This window comes from Tupaia chinensis, unplaced genomic scaffold (genome assembly GCF_000334495.1).
Source record: "Tupaia chinensis unplaced genomic scaffold, TupChi_1.0 Scaffold000088_1, whole genome shotgun sequence".
Classification (NCBI taxonomy): Eukaryota; Metazoa; Chordata; class Mammalia; order Scandentia; family Tupaiidae; genus Tupaia; species Tupaia belangeri.
Genome location: NW_006159550.1, coordinates 3,507,183 through 3,534,360, shown reverse-complemented (window position 1 = coordinate 3,534,360; position 27,178 = coordinate 3,507,183). Strand labels below are relative to the sequence as shown.

Below are 27,178 nucleotides of genomic sequence, written 5' to 3'. Positions count from 1 at the left end.
CATAAATAGCTCTGAACAGGCCCCGGGCATCTCCAATAATGGTACGTGGGAGGAGGAGGAGAGGGCACCATTTCACTTCATATCTGCAATAGAACACAGTAGGCCCTCATCCGTGGGGAACACGTTCCACTGGATGCCTGGAACAACAGTCATTACCGACCCTACACATGAGATTTTTCAATACGTGTATGCCTATAACAAAGTTTATATAGCATGCACAGTGAGAAATTAATAGCAATAACTAATAATACATAGAATAATGATAACAATATACTGTAATAAAAATGATGTGAATGTAGTCTTCCTTTATCTCAAAATATCTTTAGGTAATTTCCCATCAGAAAATAAAGAGATGGTTACAACGACCTTTGGCCTGAACCCTCTGGCCAGAACCCTCCCCTACTGGCAGCCAATACCCACCAATGCCCATATATGGACCTGCAAGGTTTGTGAGAAAGTGAGATTAGCTTACCTGCAAGGCAAGTAAACTACTCAAAATACCCAGCATGTTCATGACTTGCCCCTCCACCCCTCCCATATAAACGCAGCACGTGCCCTCAGTAGGGTGGGCTGAACGCCACCAGCTTCACATCCCGGGCACTGTTTCTCTCAATACACTTTCCTTTGTCTCCTGAGGTGACCGGCTCCTGAGTCTTACTCCAAACTGTGACAATACCTGAAACTGGAAAGCCAAGCTGCAGGTAAGGGGGAGGCTTATGTAGCTACTCAGAAAGCTGTTTAGGGACTCTAGTCATTCATTCAGATAATTGTTCATTTAAGTATATACATACAAGGGCCAGGAGGTGTCATGGTGGTTAGGGCAGCTGGATTCCCACACAGCTGACCCTGGTTGGAGTCCTGGACCTGCTGGCTTGAAGATCACACTTGAAAATCATGGCACACGTATGTATGCGCCCAAAATTCTGAGAGGAGAATGAAGAGATTGCAGTATGGCCATCTCTCCCACTCCCCAGGGATTTCTCACTTTCCCTTTCTGTCTCCTTTGGTGAGCACACGTGTCTTATGGCAGAAACCTAAAAAAATAATAACAATACATATACGTAAATTATACCTTAATTTTTAAAGTGCTTATGCCATTTATAGTGTTCTCCAGTGTGTTTTCCCCTAGGTCAACATAATTTGGCACGTAAAGGTTTCTTGAATTGAGTCGACTATGTAGCCTGATTGAGTCCCTCTGCAGTGTTATCCACCTCCTCTGCCTCATTTCTCAGGGTGATAATCCTTTCTTCTCTCAGGTTATGCCATTGGATGTGAACTTAAATCCCCTTTATTCAGAAACTTACTGTGCAAGCCTCCAGAAAAAACTCTGTATAAAATCCTCATCAATAAAAGGAGAATAATTGAATGGAATGCTTGGAAATGTTCCCAGGAATGTCCTTAACCTTGGAAAAAATCTCCTAGTCTCTAATGTTTCTACTCACTCACCCACAGGAACAGAATTAAAGGGTAAGTCAGGACAAAGACAGTCCTATTGATATGGAGGCTCAGGAGAAAAGGGAACGTGGCTGCTTCTTTTCAGTAGAAAGTTAGGGGAAAACTTCAGCATGATGGGGACATGATCTGCTTTCCAAAAGGTTTATATTTAAAAGGTTTAAAAATATAAAATCTGTTTCGATGGAGGGCAATGGATTTAATATAAATACATAAGTAAATAAATAAATATAGGACTGGCCTCATGGCCTAGTGGAAAGGGAGTTACATACCATGTGGCTGACTGTACTGTTCAAATTCTGGCCTCAGTGGCTTGAAAAATATGCCAATTCAGGATTAGCGGGTGGTGTAGTGGTTAAAGTGCTTGATCCTCTCATGGCTGATCCTGGTTCTATTCCTGGACCCAGCAGCTTGAAGCTCACACCAGCTACGTATGCACATGTGCCCAAAATCCCAGGAAAAGAATGGAGAAGAAATTGTGTTGTGGCCATCCCCTCAGAAGGTGATTTCTCACTTTTCCCCTCTCTCTCTGGCAAACACACATACAATATAACAAAAATCTCTCTCTTATAAAAAAGAAAACTAGGGAACCAGCAGTTAGCATAATGGCTATGTCGCTGGACTCCCACGTAGGCGACCGCAGTTCGCGTCCCAGACCCAGTGGCTTAAAACTCACGCCAGGCGCGTGTGCATGCGTGCCCACGATCCCGAGAGGAGAATGGAGGAAAAGGGATTGCGGCGTGACCATCCCCCCTGGGGGGTGCTTTCTCGCTTTCTGTCTCTCTATCTCTCTCTGTCTGTCTGGTGAGCGCACGCGCCCTATAGCAAAAACCTCTCCAAAAAAAAAAAAGAAAGAAAACTATGCCTGGGCCTGTGTGCTCCACATCTCACTGTGATGGAGAAAGGAGGATTGTGACATGAGCAACCCCCAGTGGGGAGAAGCTTTCTCCCTCTCCTTTCTTTTTCTCTCTCTAGCTAGTGCATACACCCTCTGGCAAAAATAAAAGTCAGAATAATAATAAATAATACCAATGTCTAGATACGGAGCAGATTTTTCTTAGTTGAAGAAAAAATGAGATGGGCTGGCTCCATTGCCTAGTGGCTAAGGCTACTGGATCCCACATGCCTAATTTCACAGTTTGAGTCCTGGATCTGGCTGCTTGAGAAACACACTAGGTACATGTACATTTGTCCCCAAAATCCTGGAAGGAGGGAGAGATGAAAAACAAGAGATTTGCAGCATGAGCATTCTCCATGGGGAGTGCTTTCTCTTCTCTCTCTTTTTGTCTCTGGCAAGTACACACACCTTCCAGTTTAAAAAAAGAAAGAAAAAAGAAAAGAAATGAAGGAAGGAAGAAAAAGGGAAAAAAAGAGAAAGAAAAGAAAAGAGAGGCCCAGCCTAGGACAGTGGGTAACTGCAGTGCTAGAAGTCACGTGACCTACCACAGAGTTGGAGCTCTAGTTTGGCCTGAAAACATGACAACACACACATAGACACTAAGATCCTGACAAACTGGAGGGCTGGGGAAAGGGGACTGTGGCATGATGAGCCCCTGCTGAGGGTGCTTTTATATTTCTCTCTCTCCCCCCTCACATGCACATGTATGCACTCTGTATAATGAAAATAAAAATCAGGTTCATAGGCCAGCCACGGCATAGTGGTTAAGGTGTCTGTAGTCATCCCACATAGCCAAATGGCAGCTTGAAAAAACACACTGCGCATGTACATATGCATGCCCAAAATCCCAAGAGGAAAATGGAGAAGAAGGAATGCAGTGTGGCTGTACTCCTCCGGAGAGCGCTCTCTCACTTAGCTTCTCTCTCCCTCTCTCTGTTTCTCTCTTCTGTCTGCACTTACCCTATAGTAGTTTTTTTTAAAGAGATCCTACCTCCATTAATGGTGCAGTGTCACATATCAGACCAATCATTCCACAAGTAACACTTATAAACTCTAAACCCAAACAAAACAGAACAGTTATATGAAAACATTGACAAGTGAGCAACCCAGGCATAAAATGAACAGAAATCAACACTTAAAAGAAATGAAATACACTATATTTGTTTTCCATTTCTAATGTCTCTACCTGAGGGCAGGCTTCAGTCAAAATCAAACAAGGTAGCTAAGACTCAGAAAGTTGAAATTCCATAGGTTAAATATTAAGTTAGAGTTTGGAGCAACAACAGCTGGAATGTAATGGAGACTTTTCCAGGAAGGAGAGATCCACAAACGAGGAGCACAGATCATGAGTATAAATTCTACTTGAAAACATCTGGCTGACTCTGGCACAGTGCATATACAGGGCAGAATCTAAGCAGCCTATACCAGGTTAAAAGACCTGAGCAAGATCAAGGAGACAGAGTTCAGAGTGAGTTATGCCGAGTTAACCATCTACTAAACAAAAATCAAATGTTGAGTTCTTACAATGTATCATTTATTCACCATGTCCAGGACACAGTGCAAGATTATTAGACATAAGAAGTAGGAAACTGTGACCAACACTCAAAGAAAAGATCATCACTACAGACCAACCCCAGGATGCTTCATGTACTCCAATTACCAGATAAGGATTTTTTTTTTTTTTGAGAGGTTTTTGCTATAGGGCGAGAGTGCTCATCAGAGAGACAGACAGAAAGCCAGAAATCATCACCCCGGGGGCTGGGCCATACCACAATCCCTTCTCCTCCATTCTCTTCTCAGGATCTTGGGCATGTATGCACACGCGCCTGGCATCAGTTTAAGCCACCAGGTCCGGGACTCAAACTGCGGTCGACTACATGAGAGTCCAGCGACATAGCCATATACCAACTGCTGTCCCAGGCATGTATATTTTTACAGCAGCTTTAGTCATAATGGCCGGAAACTGGAGGAAACAAAGATGGCCTTCAGTAGGTGAGCGGATAAAACCCTAGAGGCACAGCAGTGGTACAATATTATTTGGTGCTAACAGAAATGATCTATCAAGTCATGACGATATATGGAGGAGACTTAATGCATATTAGTAAGTGAAAGAAGCCAATCTGAAAAGGCTATGTACTGCATGATCCCAACCGTTTCACATTCTAGAAAAGGAAAAGGTATGAAGACAGTGCAAAAATCAGCAGCTGACAGAAGTTAGGTGGGGAAGGGACTTATGAATATATAGAACACAGAATATTTTAGGGTCATGAACATGCTCTGTATCATGGTGGATACATGCTATTATACATTTGTTCAGACCCATAAGATATAAAATATAAAAAGAGTAGACCCTAACATGAACTATGGACTCGGGAGATAACGGCGTATTAGTGTGAGTTAAACAATTCCAGTCTGGTGGAGGATATAGATAATGGGGAGTCTATGCAGGTGTGGGAGCAGGGAGTATATGAGAACCTGTTGTACCTTCTGCTCAATTTTCTGTGCACCGAAATGCTATAAAAATTAATATCTGTTTTTCAAAATCCCTCAAGAAGAAAAAGGAAATAAAATCATTTTAAGATAGATGAAAACTAAAAGAAGTCCTTGTCAATAGACCAGCACAACAAAAATGGTAAGGAAACATTTAGCCCTAGGTGTAGAACAGCTTCCATATTTTGTATCTTAGTTTGTGCTTACTTGTGGGAAGCTGCACACCAGCGAGTCTGCCGAGGTTTCTCAGAGAGCAAACAATTACCATGATTGGTTCCCTTCCAAAAACCTGACCTTCGAAACCTTGCTCTGATTGGCCACTAGAATCCCTCAAATTTGCATATCCAGCACCTCATGATTGGTCCAAAAGCAACCAATCATAACCCACCATTTACAACCAATCAGGGCCCACCGTTTACAACCCACCAGAGTGTATATAACCACGATGCCTGGCCCACAGTAGCCAGACGACACAGACGACTGAGGAGACGACAACGAGCAGGACACCGACAACTGAAGAGCCTGAAGAGTTGAAACACCGCGCAGTCTCCAGACGACCCTGAAGATCCTGAAGAGCTGACACTGCATCGTCTCCAGACGACTTGGGAGACCCTGAAGAGCTGTAACACTACATCGTCTCCGGACGACCCTGAAGAGTTGTGACACCGCGTCATCTCCGTGCTGCTCACAGTAGACGACGCGACACTGCATCGTCTCTGTGCTGTACTGTGCTGCCCACAATAAACGGACGACACTGTCGTCTCCGTGTTGTAACACTACGCCGCTTGTCCTGGCTCTCACTCCTTCACTCAGGAAACCTGTTCGGCTGTCCCCCTGGGTCGGGACACCTGGCGCCTGAACAGGGACGGGACACTTACTCAACCCAAAAATGAAATAAAATTTCAAGCAAAGTGGTTTACTTGGTAGGTTTTACAGCTGAATTGTGTTCTTCCCACCAAATTCATGTGTTGAAATCCTAAACCCCCATACTTCAGAATGTAACCATATTGCGCCAGCAGTGACCTGTTGGTTAAGGCACTGGACTCCCTCAAGGCTGACCACAGTTTCAGTCCCGGACCTGGCAGCTTGAAATCCACACTGGGCACATGTGCATGCATGACCAAAATCCTAGGAGGAAAATGGAAGAAAAGGGATTGCAGTGTTGCCAACCCCCCTGAGGGGTGAGTTATCACTTTCTCCCGCTCACTGTCTCTCTAGGGGAGGGCATGCACCCTAAGGTAACCATATCTAGGGATTAGGTCCTTAAAGAGGTGTTTGGGCCCTCCCTTGGGAGCCAGATCTCACATAGCTGACTGTGGTTTGAACCCAGGCCCTGGAGGCTTGAGAAACACATTGTGAACACATACATGCATGCCCAAAAATCCTAATGGGAAGGAGAAACGGAAGAAAGAGATTGTGGTCTGATGGAGTCTTACTAGGGGTGCTTTTGCACCCTCTGGCAATAAATTAATAAATAAGTTTTTAAGTTTAAATGAGGTCTTTAGGCAGGGCCCTAATCTAAGCTATCTGATATTTTGTAAGAAGAGGAAGTTTAAACAGACAAAGAGACCTCAGACAGACAGACAGACAGACACACACACGGAAAGATGACCATGTAAAAACATGAGGAGAAGAAAGCTATCTGCCAGTCAAGGAGATCGGCCCCAGAAGGAATCAAACCTGCCCTATACCTTGACTTCTAGCCTCCAGAACTGTTAGAACATAGCACAGTATTTTATTGTAGCAGCCCTCGCAGACTAGTATAGTAGGTTATCCCTGGCAACAAGGTAGAGAAGAAGGAAAGGGAGAAAGGTCCACCAATATGAAATATTATTAAGCTTTGTGGAAAGAACCAGTATGGGCACTGTGGTGTAAAGACCTGAGAAGAAATTGCTAAAGATCAAAGTAATTAAGAGGACAGCTTTGAAGGCCTACAGGTAGCATAGTAGTTAAGGTCCTGGACACCCACGTGGCCAACCATGGTTCAAGTCCTAGACCTGGTGGCTTGCTTTCCACTCTTCCTCTCTTTTGCTGTCTTTCTCTAATCAAATTAAATAATAATAATGATAGATGAAATGAAGTAAATAAGTCTTTTTTAAAATTATTTACTTCATTTATCTTTTTCTTTTCCAAAAGAGATCTTTGCTATAGGGCATGTACCCTACAGAGAGACAGAAAGACAGGAAGCAAGAAATCACATCTCACCTTCCCCGGGGGGGTGGGGGCAGGCATGGCTATGCCACCACAATCCTTTCTCCTTCATTCTCCTCTCAGGATCTTGGGTACAAATGCACATGCACCCAGTGTGAGTTTTTAAGCCACTGGGTCCAGGACTCGAACCACAGTCGGATACATGGGAGTCCAATAATGCAACAATTATGCCATTTATTGGTCTCATATTATTATTATTATTCAATTTGCTACAGGGCACATGCCTCACCAGAGAGAAAGAGAGAGAGAAAGAGATAGAAGGTGAGAAGGCGAGCCACCAGATCTGGGACTTGAACCATGGTCAGCCACGTGGGAGTCCAGCACCCTAACCACCACACTACCTGCTGGCCCCATAAATAAAATAATTCTTAAAAAAAAAAAAAAGAGGACAGCTTTGGAGACAGACAGATATGGGTTTATCCTTATTAGCTCCTCATTTTCTGTAAAGATAGAGATAATGTTATCACTCTCTGAGAGTAAGCGAACTTAGTTCATATAAAACAATAGGTGGTACTTTTCATATTTTCAGTACTTGATAGCATTATAGGTACATTATGAGCAGGGAGTCCCAATGGCCAGCAAAGGGGACATCTGACATGTCAATCACTGTTCCTGGGGATTGCAGCCAGATCCCCTCGTGCCGAGAAAGGAGAGGTTATCTACCTTTATTCTTCCCTCTTTGGGTTCTGCACATGCACACGGGAATTCACTGGGATGATTGGTCAGTACTCTACTTCCCACTCAGGGCAGAATTGTCCCAATGTGGATGTTCATACCTTCAAAGTCCATACTGAGTGCGTGTCATCGGGTAACCAGCTTTCTTACCTGAGAAGTATGCAAAACAGATAGAAGAAGTCAGCAACAATGACGCATCTCTGCTCCTAAATATCCATGACAAGATCCCCACATAAAAGTAATGCCTGACCCCATTTCCAGCCCAGCTGTCCTCTCACAGCTGCCCACTCACACGCATTTCTGGTTTGGAGTGCGTTCTTCTTCCATAAAACAAAACAAAGCAAAATACAATTTCACCTTTCTATTAAAAACTTCTCTTTTCCTGCTTACTCGTGTTTATGGCCTCATTCTGTGTCTCAGGGTTGGTCTCTAACCTTAGAGATCTGGATCTAAAGAACTGAAGATTTGGGGGCAGGAGGAAGCTAGCAAATGAAAGGAGGAAAGGGGTCTGGAGTATCTGCCCATGTGGCTAGATATAGAAAAACTGGCCAGGGCAGAAAATCCCATCCAAGGTAATGCAGGCAGGAGACTTCCAGGAGGGATGTCTAGCCGATGAAGCCACATTTGATAGAGCCAACGAGATGGGAACAATCAGTGGACCCAGCCAAAGATCAACCAAGATTAAAAAATAATAAACCTCGCAGAATATAATTGCCAGGGTTTTTTGAGCCACTCTTTTTCTGTTTGCTCAGGCCAGCTCCTACTTCTCAGAAGTGTACTCCATTTATGCTTAATAAACCACCTTTTCCTCTCACCATTGATGTGTTTCATTTAATTCTTTGTCTAAAACACCAAGAATCTGAATATCATCACAGAAGCAACAATTTCACACAATGAAGCTCAGCATCCCTGTCCAATAACAATAGTTATAACTTTTTAGTCATTTAATTTCATGGCAGCTCTATGAGATTAGTGTAAATGATCATTTCATATATCTTCAGCAACTAAAAGAATGAAAAATAAGTTATGTTGGGAATCTCAACTGTATTACTTTAGTTTATGTTTAATGCAGTCACTTAGTAATAATATACAAAATACTTAAATATGTAGTATATGTTCAGTAAAAATTCATTTGTGTAGAAGAGGCTAAGGAAATTCCCAAACTCCTCTAAAGGATGGCTGAAAATCAATTGACAGGCAGATGAATGAGAAAAAGTGTATACAAATTTATTTATTTATTTATTTAGAGGATTTTTTTGCTGTAGGGCGTATGCACTTGTGAGAGAGAAAGAAATCATCCCAACCCCCGGGGGGATGCCCACTCCACAATCCCTTCTTCTCCATTCTCCTTTCAGGATTTTGGGCATGCACGCACACATGCCAAGCATGAATTTTAAGCCGTTGGATCTGGGACACGAACTGTAGTCAACTACGTGAGAGTCCAGCAACAGAACCGTTATACCATCTGCTGATCCCACAAATTTATTTTAACATATACATGTGTACATAGAAGTCATACAAAATATGAACTCAAAGAGAGGCTAGATCATTAAGGCCTAAATACCTCCTCATAGAGGAGAAGGAGATGGGGGAATAAATGGGTCCAATGCTCAGACAATGGTTAGTAAATTATTTTCTTTGAGAGCTGGGTGGGACCCCTAAGTTACAGGAGGGGTGAAACTGCACAGAAACACAGGTTATCTTTTGCAAATAAAGTTTCTTTGTTGAGATTTCAGAACTACCCACAGAAGAACAATTCGAAAGCCTGCCTGGTTTGAGTGTCCTGAGATATGAAGACCTTTAGTCTCCTTGTCTCTGGTTGCTTGAGGAGATTCCTAGGAAGGGGCTTAAGACAATTGCTTCTGTACTGGAAAGAAGTTTCCTCTCAGTCACAGAATCTCTTTCAGTGCTTGTGGCCGCAGGGAACAAAACACGGTTAGAGGGATTCTGAGGCCCCCTCAGGCCCGTCAGCATAACAGTGCACTGACCTTTGGAGTATTGTCTTCTGAGCCCCAACAATACACACATGAAATTTTCATGTCGACACGACTGGGATAGACCGAAACTATGTGCCCTGTGTCCTGAGTTTTCCTGCTTCTATAATCACACACTGTAAAGTGGAACACGTGCATATTTTATTAGTGACACATGTCAGGTGTTTCTTCCTCTAAGTCCCAAGGTTTGCAAAGGGACTTTTGGTGAGTCATAGTCTTGGTCTCTTGTGGTGATAGTGTGACCTCATCATTGGTCTACTCCTCCAAACCTTGCTTCCTGAAATAAGGCCGCATTTCTCTAAATGCTTACTGGTTGCAGCTACTGTAGCAGGATTCCTGGAATTGCCCTTGATCAGCCTCCTGGGAAACTGGAGAGTATTCTGTAATGGAGATGTCAGGTACTTAAGTAAATTACCTTTAATTATGGAAAACAAGAAGGCTAGGGACAGAATTACTGATCGAAATGGGTGATCTTCTTCTGAGCAGTAGTTAAGAAAAACACTAATTTAAATACAGAAGTCCTTTCTTCACATTAAAAAAAAATTCTCAAATCATACAAGGGGGACTTGAGACAATTTACTTTAAAAATAATTCTTTTAGAATGTTAAAAACATCTTAGTGATAATTTTTTTCCATTGAGAGCATGATAAGCATTTTGTTGATTTCAATAAAAGAAAAAAAAGTATTTGTGTGTGTATTAGAACCAGTACTAGGAGTTGGGAGGTTAAAAAAATAATAATTTGCTTTAAAGTTTTCACTCATTCATTTAACACATATTTAGTAAGCACCAACTTTTAGCAGGCACTAGTCCAGGTGCTACAGTCATTACTGTAAATAAAACAGACAAAAAAAGATGAAGAAATTATTATCCTCACATTAAAAAAAAAGTCCCAATAAATAAAATAGCTGATTAAAAAAATTACAAAAGAATGATGAGTAAAAACAACTCCTTAAGATTAGCAAATGTCAAAGAAAGAGCAAATTAAACCCCAAATGCTGTTTCAGGGATAGCTAAATTATTTCCAATTTGAAAAATTATTTATCAAAAACAAAACAAAAATTAAAGTAGAAACAAATAAGCATTATCGATAACTGGAAAACTACTACAAAAATTACTTAAGGCAATAAGTGACTAGAGTAGTCAAAGATTGTCAGCCCTTTTTCTAAAAAAACTTAAATTTTTTTGCCACAGGGCACATGCATTGTCTGGAGAGAGACAGAGAAAGACCTAGAGAGAGGGAAAGTGAGAAATGACACCTCAGGGGGATGACCACACCACAATCCCTTCTCCATTCTCCTCCTGAGATTTTGGGCACATACCCACACATACCTGGCGACAAGACTCCAGGGACAGAATAAAAGTTAAGGTGAGAGGGCCAGCAGGTGGCGTGGTGGTTAAAGGTGCTGGACACCTACATGGTCGACCGTGGTTAGAGTCCCAGACCTGGAAGCTTGCTTTCTCGCTTTGCCTCTCTCTCTCTATCTCACTCTGTCCCTTTATGGTCAAATTAAAATAAAGTTAATAAAATTATTTTTAAAGAAAAGTTAAAGGGAAAAAGATCTAATAATCATCTGAATGCTCTTGTTGCTGGAGAGATTCATCCAGTAGGGGTCTCCACAAGAGATGTGAGGATCTTTAGCTTCCTACAGGAAATAAAAGGCCATTGAGAGAATAAAAGCACGTTTGTTTTATTGTAAGTGTTTAGAATGTCCCTTGCCTTAGTCCCCTCTTGTCTCACTCTGACAGGGTCTATGCTTTGATCAGTTCTTTGGATTCTTGGTAGTTCTTTACTATATGTTCAGGATTTCTATTTTGTTGTTGTTGTTGTTTTCTTTGATCAATGTGATCATGTTTTGACAGGTTGAGTCTTAGAAACTAAACTCAGGTCAGCAGGTGGCATGGTGGTTAAGGATATAGGACTCTTACGTGGCTGACCTCGGTTCATGTCCCAGACCTGGTGGCTTGCTTTCTCACTTTCTCTCCCTCTCTTTCTCACTCTGTCCCCCTCTGGTAAAATTAAAACAAATAAATAAATGAATAAATAAAATAAATAAAGTTAAATAAAATAATTATCTAAAAAAAAGAAACGAAACTCAAAAGAGACCTTAAAAAGCCAGGCTGATTCTATCACTTTATTCATCTATACAGTGGATAAAATTCTCATAGACATTTAAGATACCCTTGTCTAGATAAAAAGGTCTTCCATGGGGTCAGCCTTCAGTCTGGTGGGTTAGGCAGCTAGCTCTCATATGGCCAACCACATAGTCAAGTCCTGGACTCTGTGGCTAGGAAAACATGCTAGGCACATGTGCATGCATGCCCAAAATCCAGAAGGGAAGGAGAGATGAAAGAGAAGGGATTGCATCATGGAAGGTGCTTTCTACCTTTCCCTCTCTCTCTCTGTCTTTCTCTGGAAAGCACATGTGACCTCTAGCAAAAAATTTTTTTGAAAAAGGAACATGGATGAATTTAAGGAAGTCTCATCTAGACTGGGAGAGTAAAATGTTATCCTAGGGCCAACCAGTGGGATGGTGATTAAGCTGCTGGATCCCACATAGCTAACTTCATGGTTTGAGTCCCAGACCCGGTGACTTGAGAGATAAGCCAGGGTCATGTGTGTGCATGTGCAAAATCCCGAGGGGAGAATGGAGGAGAAGGGATTGTAGTTGTAGTGTGGCCATCCCCCTTGGGAAGTGATTTCTCACTTTCTCTCTCTCAACCCCTCCCACCCCCCCACTACTGGTGAGTGGATGGGCTCTATAGCAAAAATTAAAAAAAAAAAAAAATTCTATAGAACAGGAGTCCCCAATCCCTGGACCACAGACTGGTACTGGTCCATAGCCTGTTAGGAGCTAGGCTACCTGGCAAGAGGTGATCAGCAGTGGAGCAAGTGAAGCTTCATCTGTATTTAGACCCATTCCCCAGTGCTGGCTAATATTAATGCCTGAGTTCTGCCTCCTGTCACATCAACAGCAGCATTAAATTCTCACAGGAGTGTGAACCCTATTGAGAACTGCACATAAAAGGGATCTACAATAGGTTGTATGCTCCTGGTACCAGCAGATGACATAGTGGTTGTAAACTCCTTATGAGAATCTAATGCTTGATGTTCTGCAGAGGAGCTGAGGTGGTGATGCTAGCACTGGGGAGCAACTGCAAATACATTATGGTGAATTATATAGTTATTTCATTATACATTACAATATAATAACAATAGAAATGAAATGCACAATAAATGTAATCACTTAAATCCTATCTCCCCACTCCAGTCTTTGAAAACAAAACCAGTCTGTGGTCCTAAAAGGTTGGAGACTGCTGCTGTAGAATGTTGTTCATTCAATGCATATTGAGCACTTATGATGTGTCTAGCATTGTACTAAATCTTGAGGATCTAGAATTCAATAACATCAGTTCAGGCTCTCAAAGAGCTTACAATGTATTGGAGCAACACTGAGGAAAGATTACAATACAGTATGTAGAATGTAGGAGGTACTCAGAAAACACGGAGGAAAAAAATATTATCTGGGAGAAAGAGTAATGGCTTTATTATTACTGTTTTAATTTTTACTGGAGGGCAACATGTACTCACTGGAGAGACATAGAGAAACAGAGAGGGAGAGGAAAAAGCAAGAAAGCACCCCCTTATGGGGCATGGTCATGTTGTAATCACTTCTCCATTTCTCCCTCCTTTCAAAATCTTGGGCATGCACATACAAGCCACCAAACCTGAGGCTTAAACTATGGGGTCAACTATGTGGGATCCAGCTGCCTTAACCACCAGGCCATGGGCTGGCTCATAATGTTTTTTTTTAGGGTGTTGCCATAGGGCACATGCACTCATCTGAGAGAGAGAGAGAGAAAGAGAGAGGAAAAGTGAGAAATCATCCCCAGGAAGATGGCCATGCCACAATGTCTTCTCCTCCATTCTCCTCTTAGGACTTGGGCACACAAACACACACATGTGCCTGGTATGATTTTTCAAGTTGCCAGGTGTGTAACTTGAACCATGATCGGCCCTGTGGGAGTCCAGTGCCTTAACTACCATGCCACCTACTGGCCCCATAATGGCTTGACAATGAAAAATATTTATGCTAATTACAGCAACAAATATTAATACTTGGAAGGACATAGATTACCGTTGTTCCTTGGTATTTGTGGTTTTGTGGACCCCCCCAAGGATGCCAAAACCTGAAGATACACAAATGCCTTGTATATTGGGTCGTCAGGAAAGTCGGACACATTTTTGTACAGAAAAACAGAAAAATATATCATGACTTTCCTGACAACCTAATAAAATGTTACAGTATTTGCATATGAGCTTTGGGTAACCTCCCACTTGTACTTTAAATGATCTCTGTATTACTTATAATGCCTAAAACAATGTAAATACTATGTAAACAGTTCTTAAGCTATTGTGTAGAATCTACCCATAAGAAAAAAGGTCTGGAAATATTCAAAACAGAAGCAGCCATCATAGGTCTAACTACGTAGTATACATCAACAGCATCTTTGACCCACTGTTGTTGAATCCATGGTTGGTTTAACCCATGGAGGAAGAACCCATGAATGCAGAGGACCAAATTTATTTAGGGAATTGCATGTGTTACTGTCGCTGATATTTGAGGCACTTGGTTCGTACCCACAGGAGATGACATGGAGTCGAAGACTGGAACCAATCGTTTCTGTGGAGGCAGGACAGCAGAGAACATGATCTAACTTGTGTTTTAGAACAATCTTTCTGCCAGTGTTGTGGAGGACAGGAGGGCTACAGGAAGTAGAGAAGTAAAGAGTTATTCCAATAGGCCAGGAGAAAAGCAGTTAAAGACCTGAATTAAGACAGCAGACATTTAAATAAACCTATGGATTTACAGCTGCCCTTAAGCATGACTGAAGGTACAGCCAAAGAAAATGTGGTTTTTGTTTTTTTGTTTGCTTTTAGTTTTGCTATAAGTGCATTCGCCAGAGACAAAGAGAGGAAGACAATAAGAAATTATTCCCCAGAAAGGATGACCACAGTTCAGTCCCTTTTCCTTTAGGCTCTTCTAGGGACTCGGGTATGTGTGTGCATGCCCAAGCTGCCAGGTTCAGGACTCAAACTGTGCGGTCTGGCTATGTGGGATCCAGTGTCTTAACTGTCCCGACCCGGGGGACAGCCGAACAGGTTTCCTGAGTGAAGGAGTGAGAGCCGGGACAAGCGGCGTAGTGTTACAGCACGGAGACGACAGTGTCGTCCGTTTATTGTGGGAAGCACGGTACAGCAGAGACGATGCAGTGTCGCGTCGTCTACTGTGAGCAGCACGGAGATGACGCGGTGTCACAGCTCTTCAGGGTCATCCGGAGACGATGTAGTGTTACAACTCTTCAGGGTCTCCCAAGTCGTCTGTAGATGATGCAGTGTCAGCTCTTCAGGATCTTCAGGGTCGTCTGGAGACTGCGCGGTGTTTCAGCTCTTCAGGCTCTTCAGTTGTCGTCTTCCTGGTTGTTGTCGTCATCTCGGTCGTCTGTGTCGTCTGGCTACTGTGGGCCAGGCATCATGGTTATATACACTCTGGTGGGTTGTAAACGGTGGGTCGTGATTGGTTGTAAATGGTGGACTGTGATTGGTTGTAAACGGTGGGCCCTGATTGGTTGTTAACGGTGGGTTATGATTGGTTGCTTTTGGACCAATCATGAGGTGCCAGATATGCAAATTTGAGGGATTCTAGTGGCCAATCAGAGCAAGGTTTCGAAGGTCAGGTTTTTGGAAGGGAACCAATCATGGTAATTGCTCTCTGAGAAACCTTGGCAGACTCGCTGGTGTGCAGCTTCCCACACTTAACTTCCATGCCACCTGCTGGCCCTGTTTTTGTTTCTTTTTAGTATGGTGTTGAGAGGCACTTGCTTTGGATGGGAAACCAGATCAAGTCAAAGTGAAGTTTTAAATATAGCCTGTAACTTACTCGTGGACTGCCATCCTATCTCATAGTTCGCGATGGTTAATTTTCGGTATCAACCTGACTCAGCCACAGGGTGTCCAGATATTTGGGTGTGCTTGGATGAGATGAACATTTGAATCAGTAGACCACATTAGGTTGTACTCCCTAATGTAGGTGGCCTTCATCCAATCAGTTTTAAGGCCTGGATAGAACAAAATTTCAAACCCTTCCTTAAGCAAGAAGGAACTCCTCCTGTCTCACTGCTTTGAGCTGAGACATTAGACTTTTCCTGCTTTCGGACTTGAACTGCAATATCACAGTTCTTCTTGGTCTCTAGCCTATTGCCTTTTAGACTAGAATTTACACCATTAGCTCTCCTGGGTCTCCAGTTTACTGACTGCAGATAATCCCTAACCCCTATTATTGTATGAGCCAAATCTCACCCCCCCCTCCACACACACACACACACACACACAGATCTCCAACTTATGATGGTTTGACTTACCATTTTTCAACTTTAAAATGGTGTGAAAGTGGCGCCAGCAGATTGTTTAGCAATTATGTTGCGGACTCCCACATGGCCAACTGTGGTTTGAATCCTGGACCCGGTGGCTTGAAACTCATGCCAGATACATGTGCGTGCGTGCCTAAGATCCTGGGAGGAGAATGAAGAAGGGATTACAGTATGACCCTCAGGGGGTTATTTCTTGCTCTCCCTCTCACTGTCTCTATCTCTCTCTCTCTCCAGCGAATGTGTGTGCCCTAAGACAAAAATCTATTTTAAAAAAATGTGAAGCAATACACGTTTAGTGATAATTATACTCTCAGGGCTGGCCTTGTACCTCAGTAGTTCAGTGCAGTGCACAGAAGGCTGGATACCATCTCGCCAACTGCGGTTCTAAGCCCAGAGCTGGTGGCTTAGAAACCATACCAGAGGGCCCAGCAAGTGGCATGGTGGTTAAGGCACTGGACTCCCACATGGCCAACCACGGTTCATATTCCAGACTTTATGGCTTAAAAATCACGTTGGGTTGGGTCAGCAGATGGTTTAGTGGTTAAAGTGCTGGACTCCCATGTGGTTGGGATCCTGCACCTGGCAGCTTGAAAATCATGCTGGGCACATGTACCCAAAATCCCAAGAGGAAAATGGAGAAGATTGCAGCACAGCCATCCCTCCACTGGGTGTGTGTGTGTGTGTGTATGTGTGTGTGTGTGATTTCTCACATTCTCTCACTCTGTCCCTTCAGCAAGCACACACTCCATATGGCAAACATTAAAAAAAAAAAAAAATTTCATCAGGCCTGTGTATCTACATGCCCAAAATCCCATTAAGGAAATGGAAAAGAGGGGATTGCAGTGTGGCTATCCCACTTAGGTGGTTGATTTCTCACATTCTCCCTCTCTGTCTTGTTCCAACAACTGCACATGTCCTATGACAAAAGCTTAAAAAAAAAAAAAAAAAAAGAAAAAGTAAAAGAAAACCATGCCAGGCACATGTGCATATGTGCCCAAAATCCTGATGGGAAGGAGAAATGAAAGAAAAAGAGTTGTGATGTGACCATGCCCATTGGTCATGTAGGTGCTTTCTCATTTCTCTCTCTCTCTCTGAGTACATATGCCCTCTGACTATTAAAAAAAAAAAAAAGAAAAAGAAAACCATGCCAGGCACATGTGCATATGTGCCCAAAATCCTGATGGGAAGGAGAAATGAAAGAAAAAGAGTTGTGATGTGACCATGCCCATTGGTCATGTAGGTGCTTTCTCATTTCTCTCTCTCTCTCTGAGTACATATGCCCTCTGACTATTAAAAAAAAAAAAAAGAAAAAGAAAACCATGCCAGGCACATGTGCATATGTGCCCAAAATCCTGATGGGAAGGAGAAATGAAAGAAAAAGAGTTGTGATGTGACCATGCCCATTGGTCATGTAGGTGCTTTCTCATTTCTCTCTCTCTCTCTGAGTACATATGCCCTCTGACTATTAAAAAAAAGAAAAAGAAAACCATGCCAGGCACATGTGCATATGTGCCCAAAATCCTGATGGGAAGGAGAAATGAAAGAAAAAGAGTTGTGATGTGACCATGCCCATTGGTCATGTAGGTGCTTTCTCATTTCTCTCTCTCTCTCTGAGTACATATGCCCTCTGACTATTAAAAAAAAGAAAAAGAAAACCATGCCAGGCACATGTGCATATGTGCCCAAAATCCTGATGGGAAGGAGAAATGAAAGAAAAAGAGTTGTGATGTGACCATGCCCATTGGTCATGTAGGTGCTTTCTCATTTCTCTCTCTCTCTCTGAGTACATATGCCCTCTGACTATTAAAAAAAAAAAAAAGAAATTAAGAAGACACTTTATTTCAAGTACCTGTATGACCACTCTGGTTTCCATTTTCAGTACAGCAGTCAGTAATTATGTTACTTATTGCTGGGTTTTGAAGATGAATTAAATTCTCATTCTATTTCAGTTTTTATTCATTCATCTCAGCTATTTGTTTTCCTAAAAAGTGAGAACAGGTGGGTTTTATCCCACTTCTAGAAGTCATGGAAAAACTGTATTTGAGCAATTCTCTGGTCTAGACCACTTTAATTTTGTGTGTATGCTCAAAAAGGAGAAAAATTAAGCTCAATGAGTCAGAAGTAGAATAGATAGAAGAGGGCTATAGATTATATTTTTAAATAATTGTTTCAAAAATTCCAAGAGACATTTGGGATTTAGGTTAAAATTTAATTTAATCAAGTTTAGCAAAGAAAAAACTGCTAGTGTTGAGGTGGCTGGATCCCATCTGGTGACTCCATGGTTCAAGGCTTTGACCCAGCAGCTCGAAAAACACACTGGGCGTGTGTACATGGATGCCCAAAATCCCAAGAGCAGAATAGAGAAGGGATTGCAGAGTGATCAACCTCCCGGGGGGTGATTTCTTAATTTCCTTTTCTATTTCTTTCTGGCAAGCGAAAAAAGAGAATGCTAGTGTATTTAACACCCACATGTAGTTAATTTTTTAGTTTAACATGGAGAAATCTCATACAGATTCCAAAGAAACAGAGGACTGTAATCTTATGCTCTGTGACAGTGATCCTGGCTCATAGCGAGAACAAAAGGAGGAAATGAAGCCGTCATTCTGTGCTGCATAAATCTACCCCACCCTGGTGACTTCTGCTAAGCACTGTGGGTGAACCAGGTAAATGTAGGATACAGAGAACATCCGGTTGCTATATTTGTGTCCAGTATAAGGGTGTGTCCAATATTTTCTTTCTATCTTGCTTTAGGAGCAAATGAGAGGATCTCAGACATGATACCATCATGGCACTAAAAAATTGAAGAACCCTTAAGCATGGAAGAAGGGAATAATTGGAAGTGAGAACTAGAGTACTGGCATCATGAGGACAATTTGGTCTGGTGTCACTGGCCTTAAAGGTGAAAGATAGGGGACTAGCAGGGGACCAGTCCAGTGGCCATTGGACTCCCACGTGACTCATTATGGTTTGGGTCTGCACCTGGCAGCCTGAAAATCATGCTGGGCATGTGTGCATGCATGCCCAAAAGCCCAGGAAGAGAAAGGAGAAGAAAGGATTGCGGCATGGCCATACTTGCCATGATTTCCCACTTTCCCCCTCTGTCACTAGAGCGCATGTGCCCTGCGGCAAAAACTTTAAAAGAAAAAAGAAAGGTGAAGGAGGAAGGCCACATGTCAAGAAAGTCAGGCAGCCTCTAGACACACCCAACTGATATTTAGATCTCAGATTGCTGAGATCCATTTTAGCCTTCAGATCTAAAGAACTGTAAGATGATATATTTTTACTGTTTTGAACCATTAAGTTTGTGGTCACAACAGCAATAGAGAACTAATAAATTTATTTATTTATTTTTACTTTCCTCTACTCTAATTCCATTTCTATTGAAATCCTTGATAATCTTCTGGTTAAATCCAAAGATTGTAGTTTATATTCTCCCTTCCATGATTCCTCTATTTCTGTCAGCAAAAATAATTTAATTAATGAAATCCTGAAATCAACAAAGGTTAATAATGCTACAAGGGTAAAAGTAGACAATTTTTAAAAATTGACTTAGATACTACAACATTTAGACCTCTCTGGTGTGGTAGGACAGATGAAGTGTTAAGGATTAGGTGATATTGGTGGCCATATGGACAATCAGTCATTCTCTAATGGAGGAGACTAAAGCAAAATTACGGGGAAAAAAATTAGTTACAGTCTACACTTGCAGTATTTTTTTTTTTAATTTTATGATCTACTCTTTTTCTGTTTTTTTTTTTTTTTTCCGTTGTTTTTTTTTTTTTTTTTTTTGGGTTTTTTTTTTTTTTTTTTTGTTTGTTTTTGTGGGTTTTTTTTTTTTTTCTTTTTTGAGAGGTTTTTCCTATAGGGCCCACACACTTGCCAGAAAGACAGAGAGAGAAAAAGCAAGAAATCACCCCCCAGGAGGATGGTCACACCGCAATCCCTTCTCCTCCATTCTCCTCTCTGGATCTTGGGTATGCACACACATGCGCCTAGTGTAAGTTTAAGTCACCGGGTCTGGGACTCAAATCCCCCGAGGGGTGATTTCTTGCTTTCTGTCTCTCTGTCTTTCTGGTGAGGGCGTGCACCCTATAGCAAAAACCTCTCCAAGTTCTTATAAGTTGTTGTTCCTCAACAGACTGCTCTGGTTTCTGAAATCATTCTGGTGTGGCTAGAAAAGTCTCTAGGATTATAAAATGGTGGAAGATAGTATTTTTCAGCAGAGCAGAGCTTGATCTGTAGCCCTGCAGTTTTCTCTTATTCCCTTTTAAAATGAAGTGATAGTTCTCTTATCACTCCTTAAACTGGATTGAGCCAGATTTATGTCATACACAACTGAAAGTCTTCACTGGGGCCAGCAGGTTGTGTGGTGGTTAAGTGCACTAGCTCCCACATGGCCAACTACAGTTAGAGTCCTGGACCTGGTGGCTTGCTTTCTTACTTTCCATCTCTCTCACTCTCTCTCTCTGGTCAAATTAAAATAAATAAAATTAAATAAAATAATTCTAAAAAAAAAGTCTTCACTATGACCAAGGGTGTGACATCACCTGGGTGCATACAGATGTTTATGTGTCCTGTCCTGGGAATGTGGCCATGCTTACAGACTTTGAACAGGCATGGTATGTGAGTCACCCTGTCAGTGAATTATGAGGGCAAGTATGTCACCTTAAAAGTCAACACAAGATTTGCCTGGCTGTCCCTGGCTGCAGTGATTACGGAAATCTGCCATTCGGTGTCTTCCCGAATAACCGAGGAGCAAGGAATCCCAGCAAACTATAGGGTTGTGGGAAGTTATGTGTTTTTGCATAGAAAAATACATCCTTACTTTTCTGACAACCCAATAGTTGTAGCTGAGCAAGCAATAAGCTTTTGTGATGTTAAGCCACTGAGATTTTGACGTTTCTATTTCTACAGGATAACCTAATTTATTCTGCTTAACACAGAGGGCATTTACCCTTTGTGCTATAATGTTTTCCCATGATTTATTCATTAAAAAGAATCAGAGGCCAGATGGCTCAGCACTAGCACTGACACAGTGAGACTGACCCACATGGGAAGCTTCCAAGTTTGTGTCCTGAAGACTTCCCTAATTGTGTAGGTGCATGTGTGCCCACGACCCAAGGCTGCTGAGACTGGGAGAAATCACAGTGTGAATACTCTGTTTGGGCTCCCTATCTCTGTCTGTTTTTCTCTTGCCCATGGAAGAAATAAATTTAAAAGACAATATTGAGCCAATATATGAATCATAACATTACATAAAACAGAGTTCTTGCCTCTCCTAGTAAGAAAAGTGAACAAGTAATTCTAGTCCATCCTGAGCTTTACGAATTACTAAAGGAGTTTAGGTGGAGGGGTTATATCATATTTGCCTCCCAGATCAAGATGGCTGCACTGCAAAAATTAGATTTAGAGCAGGGAGAGACTTAACTTGTTGAGTCTATACTGCAATCTTATAGTAAGGCATCTTTTGCTTTAGCGAACATATGCTTACTGGAGATACGGAGAGAGACAAAGAGCTAGAAATCACTCCCCGGGTGGGTGGCCACACTGCAATCCCTTCTTTCCCACTCTCCTCTTGGGATTTTGGGCAGAGATGCACACATCCCTGGTATGAGTTTCAAGCCACCAAGTCTGGGACTTGAACTGTGGGCGGCCATGTGAGAGCCCAGCACCTTAGCTGCCATACCACTTGCTGGTATGGCAAAACCTCAAAATCATTGAGGTTTTGATTTGTATTTCCCTTATGATAAGTGATATTGATGTCACTACAATTATGAGGTCATTTCCCCCCCTAATTTGTATATAAGGAGAACAGGTGATAGTTCATTCTGTACTTGGCTTATTTCACTTAACATAATATCCTCCAAGTTTACCCATCTTACCACAAATGACCAGACTTCATTCTTTTTAATGGATGCATAGTATGCCATTGTATGGGCATACCACTTTTCGCATACCACTTTTCTTATCTCATTTTATTTTGTTTTAATTTGCTATAGGTTGAGTACACTCACCAAAGATAAAGAAAGAAAGCACCCTCAGGGGATGGCCACACCACAATTCCACTGCCTCCAATCTTCTCTCAGGATCTGGGCACACATGTGAATGCCTGCATGTTTTTCAGGACACTGGATCTGGGATTCAAACTGTGGAGTCAGCATGAGGGATCCAACCACCTCAACTACCATGCCACACTGACTGGCCCAACCACATTTTTTTCTTTATCCATTTGTCTATTAATGGACAAGAGAGGTAATTTAAAATCTGAATTGCTATTTTGCATGAAGAGAGGAAGTTATTCTGTGTATACATACACAGAATAATACAACACGTGTATACATATTAAAAAAATATGGGAACTCCAGAAATTGGTGCCGGGTGTGTGGTAATTCCTCTGAAAAAGGATACATTTGATAAAATTAAACAAAACTGAAGTGAATATCAATTTTCACAGTGACATATACTGCCAAAGGCAATAGTCAAAATGTATCAAAGCATTAAATTGGGTTCTTCCTTCACTAATAATGAAAATGCATAATCTTATTTATAATTAACAAGTACAAAACTTACTCAACATCAAAAAAACTGTGAAGAAACTTGCAGAGAAGCAGAGGAATTAAATAGAACCAAGCACATGTATTATCTCGTTCAAGGGAAATATTTCATTTGGAAGATCAATCCAAGCAGGCAATGGCTTCTAAAAAATGAACATTTAATTACATAAAAATAAGTATCAATTTTGGAGTTAGCTCAGTGGTAAGAGAACAATGTAAAACAGCTCCACTCATGTACCTTAAGTACATCTTAAATGAGCAAATATAAAAGTACTACACAGCTATAAATCCAACATCTTATTTAATAAGTATATTATTAATATTTCTAATATATCAGAAAATATTAAAATTAAAAATATAGATGTTCAGCTATACTAATTCAGGACTTCCAGGTCAAATTAAGGCTAAGAATTCTACCGTTATTAATAAACAGTTTTTCCTACATAGAGAATGTTGATATCCAATACAATTTTACATAATTTAACTTTGGGCAAATGAATGCTATAATTAGACAATGGACTCTTACTCATTTAACACTTATATGTACTTATCATATACTAGATACTATTCTAAGCATTCCACAGATACTAGCTGATTTACTGTTAAGGCTATTAAACAGAATACGATTTTTAAAAGAAATACAAAAATTTCAATTTTTTCCTATCTCTCCATTTTACTCTATCATTTATAGTCAGTAAAAGGACTGTAGAGGTTCAATAAAAGGATATTTAAGTTGGACTCAAAATTTGAGCTAGTTTCTATTTAGTGTCCCATGTGATTTTGGGCAAATTACTGAAACCAGAACTTCCCAAACCTGACCTACCACCAGAATTCAAGAGAGGGCAGTTATAGTTATGATGGTTTGGGCTTTACCCAAACCTTTCTAACTGGCTATGGTCAGCATGGGACTTGAGACTGAATAATTGCCTTTAAATCTATACAGGTGATTCTGATGAGCAGCTGCATCTGGGAAACACTGGTCTAGCAGCCCTATCCTCGAACCCTAACAGAAAAAGAATGATGTATATGGTCTGCAAGGATAGACATGAAGCTGAGGAGTACAAAGATCTAATTTGTCAAAACTCCAGTCTCTTTTTAAAAAATCTTAAGTTTTTGGTATAGGGCACATGCTCTTGCAGGAGAGAAAGGGAAGGTGAGAAATCACCCTCCACAGGGTCTGGCCATGGCTGCAATCCCTTCTCCTCTATTTTCCTTTTGGGATTTTGGGCATGCACATGCACCTGGTGTGATATTAAAGCCACTGGGTCTGGAAATGGAATGGTGACTGATCATGTGGGAGTCCAGTGCCTTAACCATCATGACATCTGCTAGCCCCATCATAACCTATTCTCACTAAAGTGGCCACAACAGAGGTCATCGAGAATATTTAACCCAGACACATTCAGTATGGAATCACACAGGCGACTGCCATGTGCATCACATAACTTGAGCCTGTCTCTGCAAGCTTGATTAAAGAGAAGCAGGCAACAGAAGCAATGGTCCTACCAATTTTAAAGTATAAAATAAAACAAAGTAATCTTTGCCCCATGTGCAGGAAATACACAGAAGATACACCTTAATGTTTCAGACAACCATGTAACTGATTGTAAATTCTTATTTTATAAGGACTGGAGTAATTTAAAAAAAAATTTTTTTGGCAGAGGGCACATGAGCTTGTCAGACAGAGGAACAAAGCACTCCCATGAAGAATGGACACGATAGTCCCTTCTCCGCCATTTTTCCATCCTGCTGGGGTTTGGGGGCATCCACACACATGCCCAGCACATGGGTTTGGGACTCAAACTGCAGGGCTAGCCATGTGGAATCTGGCTGCCTTAACTACCAGGCCATGGAGTCAGCTCAGGAATAATGTTTTCAATACAAAATTTCAGTTAAATAATAATCATTAATTTTAATACATGATCCCAACAAAACTTTACCTACTTTGTACTTCCCCCCAAAACATGTACTAGCTCTGTGAACATAGGAATTCTGGTTACTAAAACTTCTCTCCTTTTAGTTCACTAATATACTATATTAATATGGAAGCCTTGATCAGAAGAAATAAAAAATAAATTCACAAGAAGAAATCTAAGTGTATTTAAAATAGTGTTCTTCATGTTGAGTTGCTCAGAGAATAAATTTAGCAATGCTTGAGTTCTACTGGTTATTTGTGCCAATTATTAATACTTACTTTAAATTATGATTTTTCATCCAAGTACCTCAAAAGAGTTTTTAAAACATTGTTGTTTCTTATAATATCTCTGAAAGGCAGGCTAATAGGAAGTAATGAATATCTCTATTTTATAGTCAGAGAAACTAGGGCATAGAGAATGACTTCATTAGGGTCATATGGTGATCAACTGATGTAAAAGGGACTCAAATTTATTTTCATTTTCAGTTTGGTATATCTATTACATGATTGTTTAATATACCTAAATATATTTTTATTATAGAAAAATGGAGACTATTGGGACCAGCAGTTAGCGTAATGGCTATGACGCTGGACTCCCATGTAATCGACCAGTTTGAGTCCCGGACCCAGCGGTTTAAACTCATGCCAGGTGCGTGTGTGCATGCCCAGGATTCTGAGAGGAGAATGGAGAAGGGACTGCAGTGTGGCCATCCCCCCTGGGGGGTGATTTCTCGCTTACTGTCTCTCTGTCTGTGTCTTTCTGGCGAACACACCCTATAGCAAAAACCTCTCCAAAAAAAAAAAAAAGAGACTATTTAAATAATCTAGGAAATAAAGGTGATTTATGTGTGTGTGTTCAAAAATACTGCTTTACAGTAATAGACTAAGAACTAATAATTAGTCTTTGAGGTTGGAGCTATTTATAGGGCTTTGGCTATTCGTGGCTTTCCCAAGCCTCTGCTCAAAATGAACTTTTTTACTTCTGATTGCTTTATGCTGGGTTAGCATAGTTATGAACCAAGAGGCAATGCAGACACAAGCTGACTAATGGGTGTGAGGCTGTCTTTCATTGTTCCTATAGCTCACTCTTGTAGACCTCATCTTCAGTCCAGTTCTCAGGTCCGTATGTGTGCAACCCACCTCAATTCTTGGCTTGTGACCAGACTGTTACTGTCAATGATTAAAGTAGGAACATTTTTGTTCACACATCAGCCTAGAAGATCATTCATTTTATGTATGCTATACTAGTTATCCCTCCCACCCTGTTTCTGGTGATCCTGACCTTCACAGTCTTTATACTGCATTACAGTATTGATCTATACAGAGGCACGTATCGCCACATGGAGATCTTTTTCATGTAAAATTTTAATTTTCCTAAGTAAAGGCTGGGAGAAAGAAGAGGGTTTAAAACTGTGCTAAATGAAGTGAGGCTGGAGTCTGCTTGGATGTGGTAATGTAAGCCCGTGGTGTTTCTAACTTGAGCCCAGCTCTTCCCTAGAGCTCCGGAATCAAGTAATTCCCAATAGACAGGATCACTCTTACATCAAAGCTGCCAGGTCCAAAGCTGAACGCCTTTTCTGCACTCCCTTTCCGTGATCTCATTTGGTAAAATATACCTTTATTTCCTGCCTCTCCCAAAGCAAAAGAAGGCATCATTGACTGCCACCTCCATTCTCTTACCCTGCAGTTGCCCCCAGGAATCATGGATCAGTTGATCGTGCCTCTTGGTATTTTAGGAATCTATCTTCTTTAGACAGCCACTGCTGCTCACACAAAGCTCCTTATCTTTTTTCTCTTTGAATTCTGCAGTAGCCCCTTGTCCATAAGCTCTGCCTGCCTCACTCCTCCTTGCAGCTCATCTATTCTCCACCAACAGAACAGCTGAACTAGTAAATCTGTTCAGGGCCACTCCCTCTACGCATGGCCTCACTCAGCACGGAAGGCGGTTTAGCAAGTAGCTCCTACCTGTTTCTCCGGCCTCATCTTCAGCAACCCAGGGTTGAACTTTTAAAACCTGTAATTACTACTCAGTCTTCTCGACACAAATCATTTGTCCCTGAGCCGCAGTCCTTTACGTCTGGATCTGCTATCCCTTGCCTTTTTTGTGCGTGCTGGAAAAAGCCTATTTATCTTATAATTAACCAGGAGTGAGTGGTCATCCGTTCTTTCCTCTGTACACCTACATATTTACTGCCAGTCCCGATGACTTGCTTTCCTGTCTGCCTGCCCCCCCCCCCGAATGGGTCAGAAGCTGGTACTCACATTTGGGGAGGGGGTAAGAGAAGAGAATAAATACGTAGCTAGGGGGTTACCATCGATTTCGAACCTGTGTAGGGGTTTAAATAACGCGGCGGACTAAAACGACTTCTTCAGCGCGGCAGCAGGACCTCCGCGGCACGCCGACCCCAGCCCCGCAGCGTCTGTCGCAGGGGCCCTCGACCTCACAACGGGCTGGCAGGCCGTGCGCGGAGCGAGTCCTCCAGGGCTCAGAATCGGACAGGAGGTCCCGGGCAGGCCACTGACCCAGCTGCTCGCGGTAGGGCCGGACGAGCCCACACG

General features: G+C 41.7%; 1 long non-coding RNA gene across 3 annotated transcripts; it reads right to left on the bottom strand.

Annotated features, from left to right (window-relative positions):
* On the bottom strand, nucleotides 1-27,149 carry LOC102482031 (uncharacterized). Of its 3 annotated transcripts, none has more exons than XR_003548486.1 (4): nucleotides 26,946-27,149; nucleotides 10,031-10,100; nucleotides 7,828-7,876; nucleotides 1-83 (listed from the first exon to the last, which is right to left on the bottom strand). It is a non-coding gene; the product is annotated as an uncharacterized LOC102482031 (long non-coding RNA). The 3 variants fall into 3 exon arrangements; XR_001369980.2 differs by lacking the exon at nucleotides 26,946-27,149 and adding an exon at nucleotides 22,165-22,201; XR_333757.2 differs by lacking the exon at nucleotides 26,946-27,149 and adding an exon at nucleotides 18,000-18,267.
* Nucleotides 27,150-27,178: the final 29 nt, after the last annotated feature.